At 36.2% G+C, this 16,755-nt stretch overlaps 1 protein-coding gene across 9 annotated transcripts in view; it reads right to left on the reverse strand.

The window, feature by feature from the left end:
* Positions 1-16,755, reverse strand: part of APBA2 (amyloid beta precursor protein binding family A member 2) — a 71,632-nt gene that overhangs the window by 49,803 nt on the left and 5,074 nt on the right. For 3 of the 9 annotated variants that reach the window (XM_079317736.1, XM_079317733.1, XM_079317735.1), the window contains one exon: positions 2,198-2,456. The exons of the other annotated variants lie outside the window; for them this stretch is intronic. The gene's annotated coding sequence lies outside the window, so the exon portion shown is untranslated. The remainder of the gene's footprint in view (positions 1-2,197; positions 2,457-16,755) is intronic. 9 annotated transcript variants of the gene reach the window in all.

The raw sequence follows: 16,755 nt of genomic DNA on the forward strand, positions 1-16,755 counted from the left end.
GCTGGGAAACCATTACTTAATTAACAAAAAACATGAGTGCACAAAGCAAGCCAATTAGTGTCAGCAAATTTTAATCTCAGCATATTTCATAAAGCAGATTTAATAAGAAGAATGCCCCTCCCCTTCTTCATCAACCTATTAACAAAATAGGCTTCCAGCCTATGGTGATTATGCTTCAGAAAAAAGCAACAGGATATGTGCTTTGGGAAGATGCACTGCAGGCAAGCAGAAAATGAGACAAGAAAATGTTCTCAGATCCTTCTTTGTGTGTCTGCCTAAGCAGGACCTGAACCATGCAGAATAGTTATAGGTAAGTATGATATGGTTTTCCACATCTTTTGATTTCAACAGAAGTGAAATGTTAGTAATAAGTACTTTAAGGTGAAATACTTCTCTCTTAAAGACCAAACCAAAATAACCAACCAACTAACAAAATCCACAACAATTTTAAGGTGAATACAACCAATAAATGAAAATCAATCATTTGAATCCAGTTCATGTTTTTAGTCCTATGTCTCAAAAAATAGTCAGCATAGTGCTTAAGCTGCTATTGCTTTGTCTGGGGCAGTGAAATCTACTCAGAAAACATGACATCTTCTGAATTGCAGACCTCTAAGAATCTACAGTATCTGAAAAGTGGTAAACTGATGTATTTCAGAAATGTGCTTTGCCACCTGCACATCCTGTGTAACAGCTTTGGTCCATTGCCTCATCCTGAAGAAAATGGGTGTACTGGGATAAGTTGGTGTAGGCAAGGGATAGGGTGCAAGAGAATATCAGCATCCTGCTTCTTTCACAGGGTTTGTAGAATTAGTAGTGGCTCTCTTGTATATATATTTGCCTCAGGGCACCTCTCTTACTATATGCTTATCAAATCCCCACCTGTAAGATTTTACAGTCACTCTTCACAATAACATTTTCTTGTTCTTCAACTTTGTTTTCACACCTCAGCTGAAATTTGTCCCAACAGCTGAGCACAAAACATAAGCAAGGAAACATAATGTACATAGTAATTTCCTTCAAATGTCTCCAAAGCTTTACAGAAACTACAAAAATTACAAAAACTAGGAATACATAATTTGAAATTACAATATACATAAGAAGGGGCCTTAAGGAATTTCTGTTAGACTGTTTTTCTACAACACAGCTCCATTGTAATGTATTGAATCATGGCTGGAAATTTTCTAAAATAATTCTCCACAGTATTATTTCACAAATGAAAGAAATGGGTATTCATCCATTGGTTCTGAGGCCTTAAGTCCTCCCAGGAGCATCACAAAAAGCACATAATGTTCCAAGAGCTGGATCACTGCTTGAGCTGATGGATATGAAAAGTCTTGTAGCTAGATTGTAGCTATTGGCTGCAGTTGTAAGAGTGAATAAATTATTTATTTTAAGCTTGGTAGTAATTCATGCTCACAAAAATGAGTAAGGCTACCATCTGTTCAAGTATAGACAATACAAAATTCTTCTAGTTTGATAATAAATTGCTCAGTTTTGACATAGCCATGTCACTGGTGAACAATCCTTATATTGAAGTCCTGTAGAAGCAGTACATTTTCTGAACAATGGCAAGAAATCACTTGGGCCTACAAGCAAGGTAGATGGAAATGTAATACATAATTTTGGAATAATATATGGGGTGAAATTTGAACTCTTAAAGGGAGAAAAATGAAAAAGGAGGAAAGAAGGTAGTAAAACCGGGAGTTTTGGGAGTTTGACTAGTTTCAGGTTATCTCACTGTTCTCTTTGAATAAGCAGGGTATTCTGCATCAGGAAACATAGTACTCTCTATTCCCAGTTTACTTCATTTCTGTGTTTCTAATAAAAGCCTTAACTAACTCCTGAAGTTCTCAGTCATCTCCCTAGAGAACTTACAGTTCTACCTCCAAAGTAATTTACATAGTTTAAGGCAATGGACATGATGTGCATACAGAAGCTGAAAATTTGAGTAGAAACTAGTTTGGTTTTTTTTATTTTATTTTTAATTTTATAGCCCATCAATGGTATTATCTATAAGTAATTAATTTGTGCTGCTTCTAAAGAAAGAGGGATCAATTTCCAGAGAAAGTGGGATAATTTCCTATACTCCATAAATATTTTCTAATTCCTATTGGAGAAAGATAGAAATTTTGTTTTACTATCATTGCAGTGGACAAATTAAATTATTAGTATTATAAGAACTGAGAAGAATGACCTGAAGTAGATTTGAAGAGCTATGTCATACTTCTTCCTCTTGTCTCTCATGAGAAGGATGGGGAATCTATGCATTCCTCCTCCTTGTGCTGGTAGTTTGCCAAATCAGGGAAAATTAGTTGAGTCTACTACAGTTTACTATTCATATTACACAGTACAAGACAGAATAGCTGCAGTGGATGGTCAAACACAGAACAGTCAGGTTTTCCAGGGCCAAGCAAGTTCCTGGTTCAGCTCCAAGTAAAAGCCAACAGCATCTCCTGCAAAGGAGAACATAAAGACACTGATACAAGGTCATTCACAATGGGCACCAGGATTAGCACTTCAGTTGCCTTTCCTTTTCCTTTTTCTTTTGTGGGGGGCAGGGGGTGGGTAGGTAAAAAGGAAAATAAAATTTATACTCAGAGTATTGATAAATCTTCTCAAGGGTTTCCTAACACCTTTTCCTACATGGGGAAAGGCCAAACCTGCTTACTAGATACAATAATAAATGTATGATCAAAAATCCTGTATCTCTAGTTGGTTGCTGGATAATAAATAAATTAGGAGACTAAGAACTTTTAAGGCTTTCACTTTCAAAGACAAGTTTTAAAAATTATTATTATTTCTACTACTGTTAATGGAAGAGGATGCAGTGCTTTGATGATGTGGTCACACCAGAGGTGTAAGAATATGATCCTTGTAGTGGTAGCCTGAGTGGCTATAAGAAAAGAGAAAATGCATTCAGTAAGATCAGAGAAAACATTACAGAAATCAGATACAACTTAATTAGAGTTATAAAAGAAGATTACTTCCTTGGATATGATACAGAAAAGTATATTACATTTAAGAAAATATGAAAAGGTACATCCTAATTGCAGGCCTAAAGGACAGGCAAAAAAGTGTTCTTGTCTACAGTGGATGTAAAATGAAGTAACAGTATAAATAGGGTATAAAAACTTCTGGTTTAGAGGTGTATTGGTTAGATATTTCTGTTTTAGGAACACTGAGAGAACATCTAAAATCCTAAACAAAGGCAATGTCTGGGATAGAGGTGGAAGTATAAATCACCCAGCAACTAAATACAAGATTACTGAGACAAAGGGTATGGAGGGAAAAAAGATAGAAAAATGGACACTGTTGTAATGACTTCTACAGGACAAGAAAGACTCCTTGGGAAGGCATATTGAAAAAATATTTAAGACCACAGAAATACAGCCACAAAAGATTGACAGCAGAGAGCACAATTTCAAGAAGAAGATCATGCTGGCAGTGTCAAAGACCCCTGAGAACAGAGCAATGGTTTTGATCTTTGGCCACCAGAATGAAAAGTCTCAAACCAAAAAGCAGTTCTAAAGCAGTGTAATCTGAAAACTGCATTTTGGTCTCAGCTCAAAGAAGAGAGAAATAGATCTGGGCTGGAAGGGACCTTAAAGATCATTGTGTTCCAACCCCACTGCCATTTACAAGGACAACTTCCACTAGGATAGGCTGCTCAAAGCCCCATGATACAAAAATTAAACTGATGTGATAAAGTGTTTTGGCAGATGAAATTAGGTACTTTTAGCAATGTTACTTTTAATCCAAGCTTTCCATGTATAGTTCCCTTTTTGGTTAGCGGCTTAATGTCTTATATCAGGAACTGTGTCATAATTTGGATATTTTTCCCCCTCTTCTTTAGGATTTAGTCCAGACTCTTAAAATATCTCTGCTGAAGGGTGGTGGAAGCACTGCAATTCTGGGGGACCCAGACAATGTTTCTGCACAAGCTGGATAAGATCATGAAGCAATGTTGCCTACAGGAAGTGACACCATTAATATTCTAAGTGAATAATCATGCAACCACCACCATGCCTTTGTTTAATAACCTGCCAGTGCAGAGCTCTGCACTGTGACACAAGTGGCTTCTCAGAATCCCAGTCTGGCCAGGGCTCCTGCACCCCCTGTGCTGCTCTGGGGCTGCAGGCAGAGGGGCCTGAGTGCTTCCAGAGCATCCTGCTGGGATTCCCCCACGCTGAGCAGGGACAGGCTGCAGTCACTGCCACTTTTCAGGGCTGTTTGAACGTGGATGAAGTGATTTGCCACAAGCCTACGTGGCTGATATCGAAATTCTCACCAAGGACCAGAAAACTTTTCCAACCTGTTTTGTAGCTCTGTTGAACCCTTTTCTGCAGGGGAAAAAAAAAAAGCTTTTCTTCTTCTTCCCTTGCTAGTTTTGCAAAGAGATAAAACCCCTCAAAAATGGTGAAACTGGGCTACAAAGGTGTTATGTAGGACATCTACAAAATACTTCTCTCTCTTACCACATACTACAAGCAACTTGATGTTAACTCTGAACCTTCTATAACAAAAATAGCTGAAATTATTGCAGCAGGAAACAAGGAAAGGAAAGTTCTTTGTTTTTCAGTAAGTCCATTTTTTCTATCCGCAGGTTTTGCAATATTGGTGTCCCTCCTGTTTTTCTACAATTGCTGCTGCAGTCATGCAAATAAAGAGTTCTTAAGCAACTAAAATAAGAAATTGAAGTCTTCTAAAAATTTAAGAAGAAGTGGCTTGGGATAGACATGAAAGAATTTCTGGTGCTGTGTTAAAAATGGAATTTTTTCAACAGTTAATATTCTATTTAATTATTTTGCTTTAAGATATGCAGTCTTTTGTAACACACTCAGTAAATTATCTGCCCAGTTATTAGAAGTCTGTGAAAGAAAGTAACAGCTAATACAGCACATTTCCTAGAAGCTGTACTCAAGATATTAATGCTTCCTACTAAAGTAATTTAAATATGCCTCTCAGTTCAATCACCTCTAATTGATCTTGTGATAACTTGGTTCCATAGCATTCCAAACACATTCTCTCTTATTGAAATGCATTTCTTGTACAATAGTATTATACAAGCTGCCAGTTATACTTCACTGTACCTTTTAACATCACTAGATTATTTTATTATAATGTCCTTGAGATCCACAGTTAGAGATCAGTTAATTTTCCCAAGTCCTGTACACAGCAGGGATTAAAAGTGCTAAAAAACTTGGCTGTGATAAGATTCAACCCTTGGGATTAATGCCAAGAGGTGGCAGTGAGCTGCTGTACCACTGCACCACACTGCAGCAATTTTCCTAGGCTAACCCACAAACCCATGTATGCACTCTGAATGAATAAGCAGCATTCCAACCCAAGCATTTACAAAAATACTTCAGCTTTATAGCAAGTCTGATCTGAGGAACAGCCCCACACATTTCAGTCAAGTAAAGCTTTAGCAAGTATGTATTTTAAAGGTCAAGGAGGGAGTCAGTTCCTTTTTGGAATAAGGAGGGCCTGTGCCATACTGTGTTTTGGCAGAACTGTTCATCCTCATGTTGAGGCATGAAGTTACAAAGGAACCACAGAAATAGAGGACTAATGCTCCAACAAACAGCAGATTAATAGTGGGCAAACAGATGCTGCCATGCTGAGATGATGCACAAAGGACATACTCCTCAAAAAGATTCAAAGAACCTGTGTCTACTGGATAAAAATGATAATGAGCATGTGGTACCTGTTCTTTAAATAACAACCAACATCTTCAGAGGTAATACAGCAGTTATGTCTGTGTACATTAGTTGGAAGAACAGATATTAAATTGGAGAATCCCAAATATCTGTAATTGTCATATATCATCAATACTTTTTTAGCTTATTGGATTATGATGAGTTGTCTCTCAAAATCCCTTCCAAAGTGTTCTGATTTGCCTCTGATACATTTTACTGTGGTTACTGCAAATTTTAGAAAGCTAGACAAAGATAATTCAGTTTAATCAGTTCAATTTCAAACCATAGTGACAAGCCATCTATTCTTATTTATTTTCATTTTCCTATTCAGCTCCAGCTGCAGCCCAAATACATCACCATAAACTGTGAAGCAGGAGTCTCAGGAACAAACAGTTCATAGCTCTGCACAAAAGGACTAGAGCACCTTATTAAAAATAAAAGCTAGTGCTTCAGTAATAAAAAACCCTTAATTGTATCAATAGTGTCACCTTTACTACAGGAGCAATGAAACTTGAAAGCTCTAAAATTGCTGAAAGGGCTGTTGATTATCACCTAGGTAGGTCTTAAACTATCAAATTCAGTGTTTTCTATTCTTGAATTGTTAATTGCCATCTTGAGAAAGATTTTCTTTGCATCCAGAAACACTGGTATGGCAAACAGTTAGAAGAAAATAAACCAACTGCTGTTCTGCATAGAAGATTGCTGCACATCACAAGCTACAGAAAATAAAGGAAACACTGGCAAAAATCCACTCCATGATACCCCAAACCACTACTGTTTACACTCTGTGCAGTGTAAAAATAACCAATGACATCTAATCATTGTTGCCCAGATCTGCAAATCTGCATCCAATTTGATTATAGTGCATGACAAATGAGAATGCTGTTTCCAGCTTCAGCCAGCCTGATACTCTACAATTGCACTCCTGCAGCCCTGAGGCAGCATTTTGTTTGTTTAGGACAATCCTGATCTAAGATTTTTTTTCTCTACTTTTTCACCTAAATTCAGATATACCTCCTGGCTGCAGCTACTGGCTCTCTTTCTTCTTCTTTATAGTGAGGAATAAATTATAAGTTTATTTTGTTTTAAATCAGAGTTGAAAACAGCATAAGATATTATGACAGGTTATAGCAGAAGTCAACTCCTGAGAATTCTCTTATTTCCCCATTCTGAATCTGAAGATGCCATAAACCCAAATCCTCTAAGCCAGTCATAAAATTTTAATTAGCTAAACTAAAAATATTGGTACTACTTACCACTGCTCTTGTTTATTTCTTAAACTGCTAGACTTAACACCACTAGAACAGGTTGCCTATTGTAAAGGCTGTCACTAGTGCAGTAATAGTTTCAGCATACATGTGAGCATCCTGTTCAGCTTCATTGCAATTAATCAGTAATCTAGTCTCTTGTTCCTCAATGCCAAATGATAAATTAACTACTAACTACAATCATGGATGGAATATTAATTTATACAATGCCCTGGGGTACTTCTGTTGTAGTACAAGACACCTCATGAATAGATCTCATTGAAAGCTTTAGTAGAACTATAAAACAAAACAAGAGTAAATCTAGTCAGGATCAGCTGCAACTATATGAAAATAATAGAGATCTGTATCAGCAATTGTAGTAAACACCACTGAGATATAACAAATTAAACATGGAGATTGCATGGGATAATGAATTCTTCTTTTAAATGCAAAAAATCAAGTACCTTTGAGTGCAAAGAATACTTTCTGGAGGTTTGTGAAGAACACTTTGACTCTTCCAAGGTCAAATTATGTTGTCAGAGTATAGCACTGTGTGTGTGTTGTATAATGGGGAAAATTGCCAGTTCTGGAAAGGAAGCAATTTTTCCCCCAGTTGCTCTGGATTATCTGCTCAAACTTCCCATTACATGCATGAGGACAGCAGATGGATCCAGAGGTTCTGCCTCTGGCCTTGTCTGTCTCAACATTCCTTACATGCTGCAGACTTTTTCAGCTTTCTAGTGCATGAAAATGACCTTTGCACAGGTGCAGAATTCATACACAACTGTTTACTGCTTCCATAGTCCTCTTTCTGGTTTATTTGCATTTTTTCTAGTTTTTTGAATATCAGAAAAGGAAAAGTATTAATTTTTAAATGGTGGAAGGAAGTTCCATAAAATACTTACAATCTGGTGGTAATTTTGGTAGTACCAAAACATGCTTAAGATGCATTATATTACAAAATTACAGTATAACAGGATATGCATTTTTTATTTAGTAGCTCTAAAGTAGCTCTTTTATTTAGTAAACATAATAAAACTTCAATGTGGAAATTCTGTCCTCTGTTGGTTTTTCACAGTTCAAAGAAAACTGAATACAGGATGAGCTCTTGGTAAGACTATAGTGGGGCCTGCAGCCCCCTGTAAAATGGTAGACTGCATTTTGAAATCTCACAGCATCCCAACTCAGAATTATCAAATCAAGGCATTTGGTCATTTGAGCACAAACTGCTTGAGTTTTGAGCCTATCAGCAATTCAGAATGGCTCTCAAAGCACAAGAAACACAGCATAGGAAAATGCTTGCCAACAACAGGATGAAAAACCACTGAGAAAGAAACAGGGTTATTTTCAAGTTTTTAGCATAATAATTTTAATTATTATGATCTTTCTCTCACAGGGATTTTTTAAATTCCTCATTTTGAAGTCAATCACTGCACCATATATAAAATAATTTCAAGCTTTAATTATAAAAGAATAGGCAACATATTTGACAGCAGCATAGAGATTTAGCTAACTCAGGCATTTCACACAAGGCTCACATTTTGATGTCCCCTTCTGTTCTCACATTTCAATGCTACAAGCATCTTGCTTTATGAGCAGGTTATCATTTATTGCACAGCAAAAGCCTGAGAGCTCCTGTTCTCCCTGGACCCAGCAGCCCTGTCTCAGGTACAATGGGATCAAAAACTGGTACAATCTCAAGATCTAGACCTCTACAGGAAATAAAGAATTTATTTATCAAGCAAAGCATATGGAGCTGCTCCTGCATCAAAGGGTTCCTATGTTGACTCCTCAAAAACCTACCAGTTAGCATTACCTATTCTTTTTAAATTTAAAAACAAAACCCTGGACTTATTATATATCATGTTGGTTGAATAAACACTGTTAACTCATCTGAGATAAATTAATAACTGCTGGACATTTCAAACATCCACTTGAAAACCAAAGTCTGAAGATGAGGATTTATAAATTCCAAATGAAAGAACTAGTCCCTCATGATATCAGGCAAATGAACAGCATGTTGGTAGATGTTAAATCCTAAAGCATAAATAATCTCCTTAAACCTACATCTGTGAAACCCAACTGTGAACTTACAAAAATATCTGTCCTTTATGCTCAGCAAAAAATAATTTAAGCAAACAAAAGATGAAAAACAGCTGAAATGCTCTTCACTATTGGATTGTATCTAGAGGACTTGGGTGGAATTGACCTGATTTGGTTGAAAAAAAAAACCAACAAACTGATCATTCTACCATTTGCAATGCAAATTTCAGCTCATTATTTAATGCCATTAGAAAGAAGCAATCAGCTATGGATGGATCATCCACAGTAACCAGGATAATTTAAGTAATGATATCATATAATTTAAGTAATGATATTTATCCTCAGTTGGGGTAAGTGTTTTACATTTAGGGTGTTGTAGTTCTTTTGAAGTCTGGTTCACTGTAGCTATGTTTTTTGGTTGTACAAACAGACCTTTTGCTTTCCAAAAAAGTACCAAGCACTTACACAGATGTTTAAATCTTCCAGTTGTAACATGGTCTGTATACTGAAAGACTAGGATCTTAAAAGTCTGGCAGACAGAGCTGATTACTAAGGTGAATATTTAGATAAAGCCTATTTTCTGTTCTATTTAAGGATTTATTTCCAGATGTTATTGTAGTATCATGCTAGAAAATATGCAATTTGGGTTGATCCAGACTGAGTTTTCAGAGATGTAAACTGTCTCTACTATTGTATTACCAATGCAAAGAATAACATTTGAAGAAAGTCTTCTCTACACCACATCAGTGAAAAACACTTGACATAAATTTCATAACCTAATTTGTCCATTTCATGTAACAACCTGTATTCATTTTGTTGTGATTTATGCACTCGCATCTTTCTCCCAAATCAATTGCAGTCATTCCATTTTAAAGGAACCAGTGAGATTATCTGTCTCATATTTATACCAGCATCCACAGATGTATGGCATTAAGGGTGGGGGGTTTCTGGTATAGAGTTGAAGAGCAAGAATGCCTTCATCTCTGTATTTATGTTCACATAGATCCAGAGCTGTAGCTCCATTTATATGCAAAGCAACAAACCCCATCCTCAGTTACTCAGACACTCCAGCAATGACTGCCTATAATTTATGGACAGAAGATGACAAAGTGCCAGTTATGTAAAGAGCTTTGAGCAGATAAACAGACTAGTCTAAGCAGATTTCTATCAGTGAAATTGCAATACCAAAGACAGTGTTCTTTTATTTTGGAGAACCGAGCTAAGTTTTTTCTTTCCTCCTTTTTCCCCTCAATATCTTCATTGCCTCAACAGAAGATTTCAAAGTTTCCTTTCTTTTCTGATGCTACATAAAGTACAAACAACATTCATCTTGGATTCAATAAAATGTGTAATTAGCCTGCAGCTAAAAAATTCTTTGAAAAAAAAGTGACTTTGGCTATCTCAACTGTCTACTCTCTAGTTTGAAAAAGTTTTTCAGTAAAGGTGGAAAAACCCTTTACAAGAAATCTGTAGGCAAAGTTCAAGTGAAGTTCTTGTTTTAACAGATTTTTCTGTGCTGAAACTGTAGGTATTAACTGTGTCTTTTAAATTGCTAGCTAGGAAGTGAGGCATCATTAGCTGTCTAGGCTCTGATGTACAAGTCTTATCCCATTAGATCCTAATGGCTTGTAAAGGAGAAAAGAGCCATGTGGATATTGTCTAATTGGAGAAGTTGTTGAAAACTGAAAAACTGAAAAACTGGGCTTCATCAGACAAAGCAGGAGAACAAAGAATCCCATGGTTTACCCCTTAAGTTTATTCCCTATCTTGAGTGGTTCTGGTAACAAAATCAAAGGACTGAATATTTCTTAAAGTCTCTGACTATATCTTTGAAAAAAGCATCTTGATTTTAGGTGATTTCTGTAACAACACAACAATCTGCATGATTCAAGCCTGATGCTGGGAGATGATATTCCACAAATTAATCACCTCTGAGCATAGTTCCCATTACACATCAGCCTGCTGAAGGTCTTAGGAAGCATTCATTTTCCTTTGGACCTTCATGATGATCATCTCACTTTTTCCAAGTCAATATAGAAGCAACTGTTCTAAATGAGATGGTAGAGCCTGTTCTCTACAGGTGTCTCTAAAGCTGAAATATTGTCATTAAGAAAATAAGAGTAATATTATTTTTTAAAAAAAAGAAATATTCCAGCAGAAATGGTAGAACAAATTGACATGAGCCTTTGTTAGCTCATTCTATGCTATTTTGAATAATCTTGAACTTTGTGCACATCATTCCTCCGTGCTCATTAGCTTCATGAAGTCACAGGAGATGATACCTGGCTATCTCTTGTCTTCTCTGCTATCTTCTGCTCTGCCAGAGATAGAAACATTGACAGTTCTAAAAATCTGTCTAAATCCTGTGTGGAGAGTTTAGCTTGCATTTGGGGCTGATCTTTTTTTAATTTTCTTCACACACAGGTACATTGACTTACCTATTGGCAACTGACAGGATAGGTAGGCAGCAGTGCAGCACAGAACAGGAAAACAGTGAAAACTCACTGTTAGACAATATTCTAAAAAGTATTAATACAGCTTCAACCATTCTCTTGGAGGAAGTATGTTCTGGGATTGAATAAAATGCAATGTCAGCAGGGTTAATTAGATCTACAGTTGGCCTAAACAAGACATTAGGTTTTGACTGCAGCTGGCTTAACTGCAGCATGTAAAATAATGGCATTGCACAGAAAAAGAACTCCATGGGGCAGATATGTTGCAGAAAAGGCACTAATCCTGCAGTGCAAGGTTGCTGTACCCCAAGGTTATAGCTGAGCAGCAGTATGGAAGACACCTACACACAAGAAATCTCATGCTCCATACCTGACACATGGACTAGCAAAGGACTAGGGGAATATTAATGAAATAATATTCTCTAATATCTTTAGAAATAGATATATTAAAAAGCTAATGTGAAACCAAGAATTTCCCCAGGATTATATTTGTTGCAAGATAAAGTCTTGCATAATGTATTTAAATAAGCATTTCCTAGGCTCTCAGTGAATGTACCTACGTGCTTGGCTAACACTTTCAAGAATTAGCATTTTTCCTTTAAAGATGAAAGGCTTGAAAAATCACTGAGGCATCACATTGGTACATTGTAGGTCAGTCTATTTTGTAGTTATCTATGAATTTTCCAATTCAGAACTCTGCATCTCTCATCACTAAACATGCAGTAAGTAGCTACTGAGGCAATAATGTAAATTGGTAGTATGAGTCTTGCTGATTTATTCAGTAATTGCATTATTTGTTCATACATAGACTGGTTTGTCTACAACTGAGGCTCAAGGCAACAGGTATATAAATTTTGATATCTGCTTTAAAGTAAGTAATGCCTACAGTTGCATAAATATATAGATATATAACAAAGTATTATGGCTGGGAGAATATGATCCTTACAGACTACTAATTATATAACTGTCATGCTCATGGGGAAAGTCAAACATAGACTAATTCTTCTAACAATTGGAGCAATTACTATTTTTTCCATCATTAGGTCAACACTGTTTCACCTTTCTAAGGTTAGTTATTATCAACAACAACTGAATTAAGTGAACAATTACCCCATGGCAGTCTCCTGTTGGTAACCAGAAGTTCTTGTGTTGAGGCAACAGGCACACATGGTCCTGCTGGGGCTGTGGGACATTTCTGGGGACAGGAGCACTGCAGGGAAGGCTGCAGCTTGTAGCAAAACTGAACCTTTGAAAGAGGCTTGAGCTCAGCTTGTAGCAAAACTGAACCTTTGAAAGATGCTTGAGCTGCACCCAGTTCAAATCAAAGGTCAACTTCCAGCAACTTAAATATATGTCACAGTCCCCACATAACAGAAATTGCTCATGCTGTAAAAATTTCACCTCTCTTGGGCTCTCCCAATGGATGGAGAGGCTCCTAGAAGGTTTCTCTGCAGGATCCAGCTTTGTACCATCCTATGTAGCCTGGCACTGCAAGGGTATAATCAACTTCTGTACCTCCAGATATCAGCCCCTTTACCAGATGCAAACTCTGAACAGTCACATTATATATTCATTTTCATTTCATTCTTCTTTTTGTATTTGCTATAATAACTTTCAACTGGGAGCAAATAAATCCTACATTATGTGTGTTATGGAAAAGTCCATTAACCAAGATTTCATCATGTTAAGTATTCTGCAGATATTCGTGCCACAAAGAGCTTAAAAATCTGTAAGTCTACAGCTGAAAAATTAATATAGCAGACTTTGGGGAGTTTGTTTAAAAATCAAACATACCTCCACTCTCACCCCCAGTGGCGCAGTAAAATAATAAAGTAAACAACAATGAAAATTGTATAATAACTGCAAAGCCATCCTTTTATAGTCTCTAGAGCAGAGAATTTTTTATCTGCATGCTATTCATATTTACATAGGCAAAATATTTAAATGTTAATCTATAAAGGTAATTACTTTTACCTTCATAGCTTCACCCAGCAAGAAGTTTAACAGCAAAAATTCAACTAAATAGCAGAGGCAAATTAAGATTTTTCTAGTTAGGTACATTTAAGTTATATTCTCCACTAATTACAGACATACCTATAATTCAGGTTTTCAGTAAATTTTTGGTCTGTTATTGATTAAATCCAGTGTTTCACAATCTTTTCCTACCATAATATGAAGTTATATTGGCCTGGTGCCACTTTTTTACACTATCCTTTTCCTGATAAAAGAGCTGATTCAGAAGCTCTGGATGACATTTGGCTTGTTTATATTTACCAGGAGTGGTTATAACAATGTTAAATACCATCAGAAAGTAAACTGGTAACTCGAGCTTAGTTCATTAAAACAGATGCTGGTTAATATTAAGGAACTTGTTTCTACTAAAATTGCTGTATCACTTCAAATCACAAGAACTCCAGAATTAAAGGTATCATATTGTCCACAAATGTTTAAAGTACATACTCATGGTTTTTTCATTCCTGGAACCTGTTTAAGCTCAAAACTATGATTCTCACACACCAACAGCTGGAGCCTTAACTAAACCATGAAATATCATAAGATAACACTAAAACGTGTTAACACATCTAAGTTAAATTAATGCTGGCTCAATAATAAGACAGGTATTTTACTGAATTGTGGAAAAAAACTTTAAAAACAAATATAGATATATCCATAGAAAAGAAAATAATACTGTTGCAAAGGTACAGTAGTGCTATAATATAAAATTCCCCTCCATTTTCCTCCCAAACCATTATCTGTTAGTTGGTGGGTCAGTTATAATGCATGCAAACTAAATAATAAATGGAGGACAAATACCAAATTAAACACATGCTGTACAGATATTTTATTATCACTGCAGATAGGTGTGGAATAGATGTGGAAAAACTTTAAGGTGGTTTCTTTCCAGGTACTGAAAACAACCAGTATCACAACAGATACCTCTTACTTGGTGAAAACTGAGAGTTACACCTGATACTGCAAATATAAAGAAAATCTCTTCATTATTAAGGAAAAAAGTAAACAAACAAAAAACCCTCAAAAGCCAATCAACCAAACCAAAAACCAATCAAACAAAAAAATTCACACCAACCCAATTGACTTAAAGGCAGATTCCTGATACTACACAGGTATTTCCACAATTGCTCCATTAATAAAGCAAGTAGTCAACCAGAAACTAAGAACTCTGCCACCAACAACCTCCAAAATCCTGGAATCAGCAATACAATGCAAATCACTATTTACTAGGAAGCATTCCCTTCCAGTGCTCATTTTATGTGTCTAATGCAGAGCTGAGCATGGGATTTCTAGTCACCAACAGAATTCCTTCCCTTTCATTCATTTGGTATGCAACAGCTCTTATCTCCTGGGCCATAACATGTCAAATACTTCTACATAATTAAAGCCACACTGATTGACTGGCTAAGAATATCACAGGGATAAGTTTCTTTTTAAAGCTGCCTTGTCTCTAATCAAGAGTGTCTTCCAGTAACACGAGATTTTGTGCCTAAAAGACATTTTATATGTATCTACACACACACATATAGAAATAATGTTCCTTTCTCCTCCATAATACAAGGAAATATCATGCTCTGATTTCTCTTTGTTGTATTAAATTGGAGGGGACAAAAGATGGCAAGAGGTACTTAGTAAGGTAGGACAAATGTATATTGTTTTAAGTATGGAAACTATAATTAATATTCCCCCTTTGATATAAACCTTTATTCCACTCCCAAACAGAATCTTTCCATAATTCATTGGTTCATGCATATCTTAGATTTGTTGTGATAGTGGAGTCTATTTTAAGAAAGAAAAATATTTGGATGCCAAAAAACTATGAACAAATTGGTGATGAGGCTTATGTCTTGTCAGGTTATTTTATATTTTAATGTACTGTTAACAGTTCATTCTTTTTAAATACAAATCTAAGGGCAAATTTAAATATCAAGGCAAACAATCTGGTAGCATGGCAACAATGTGCTATGCTGCATAGTAAGAATTTGGAACCATGCAAGCCTGCTTCTTTCCTATACTGGATCATTTTATAAGAGCAGAAATACTTCTGTTCTTTGTGTAACTGCCTTCATGATTAATCATCTGTTAGTAGCTGCAGCAGTCTTTGAAACTCAAGGTAGCACAGCAAACCTGAAATCTGGTACCAGTCAAATGGCCATCCTGCAGATTAGAAGAAGAACAAAGAAAAAAAAAAAAAACCAAAAAAACCCAAAAAAACCAAACCCCCAAAACAACCCAAAACAATCCCAAACAAACAAAAAAATAGAATATGCAGATGTTTAGTAACAGTGTTTAATACAAAACTTCATTCCCAGGAGAGAGATTTGGTATGGATTGGAGGAGCATAGCAGCTCTGAAGCAATCTTGCTTCTGCATGAAAAACAGGCAATTCCATCTCCATACACTCCCCCTGATGTGTTGAAAAGGCACCTCTCAGCTTTCAGAGCATGAGTTTTGAGTCCTATTTTAAGAGTTGACTAAACCAAAAGGGTACATTTGCCCTTGCACTGAAATAATTTTTTGTGGTATCTTGTATTCTTGATTCTTAAGAGTAACATCAGTTTATTGATACCATTTCACTCTTGGCAAGTGGGGAAAAAAAATTAAAATACTGTGTCATTCTAGAACAGAATCTCACTGTGCAACCCTCATTCTCTTCAGTTGATACAGCAACTCAGGCATATTTTACCATGGTGCTGGAGCAGGAAAAGGCAAAATTAACTAACACCTGTGACCTTGAAGGGCACACTGGGTGACAGAGTCTACTCAAGCACCTTGGTGTCTGGGTAGTGGACAAAAGCAGTAAATATGTGGATAGAATTGTGGGACTATAATTTTCTTTATTACTCTTCACATAAAGATCAGCTGTGTTTGGCAATTACCTTCTGGCAAGTTCTTACAATACTTGGCATTTTGGACTCCAGTGGTCAAATCTAGGCTTGCATCCTCCCCAGAACACTCATGGTCAGTGTTACAGAGCTGTTATTTGGGTTGTGAGCTGTGTTTTGTACATTTAAGATAGAAAAAACTAAGTGTGCCTGCTATGAACACATTATGAATTCTTTAATAAATCAAAACTCTGTACTCAGTTGAAATACTTCTAAATCTGTTTTTACACTTAATCTTCATTAAGTTAATAAATAAAATAAAGCTGACACTACATTTTCAAGGGTCAGATCCTCTGAACCTTTAATGCAAGGGTAGAATACATACACAAGAAACTTGCAAGGTCAGGTCGCTCATGAAGAATATTTCAGAAATAAAAATAATTTCACTCCTAAAAATTGTCAAGGTTACTCT

The sequence above is a fragment of the Erithacus rubecula genome (genome assembly GCF_903797595.1).
Source record: "Erithacus rubecula genome assembly, chromosome: 14".
NCBI classification, from domain to species: Eukaryota; Metazoa; Chordata; class Aves; order Passeriformes; family Muscicapidae; genus Erithacus; species Erithacus rubecula.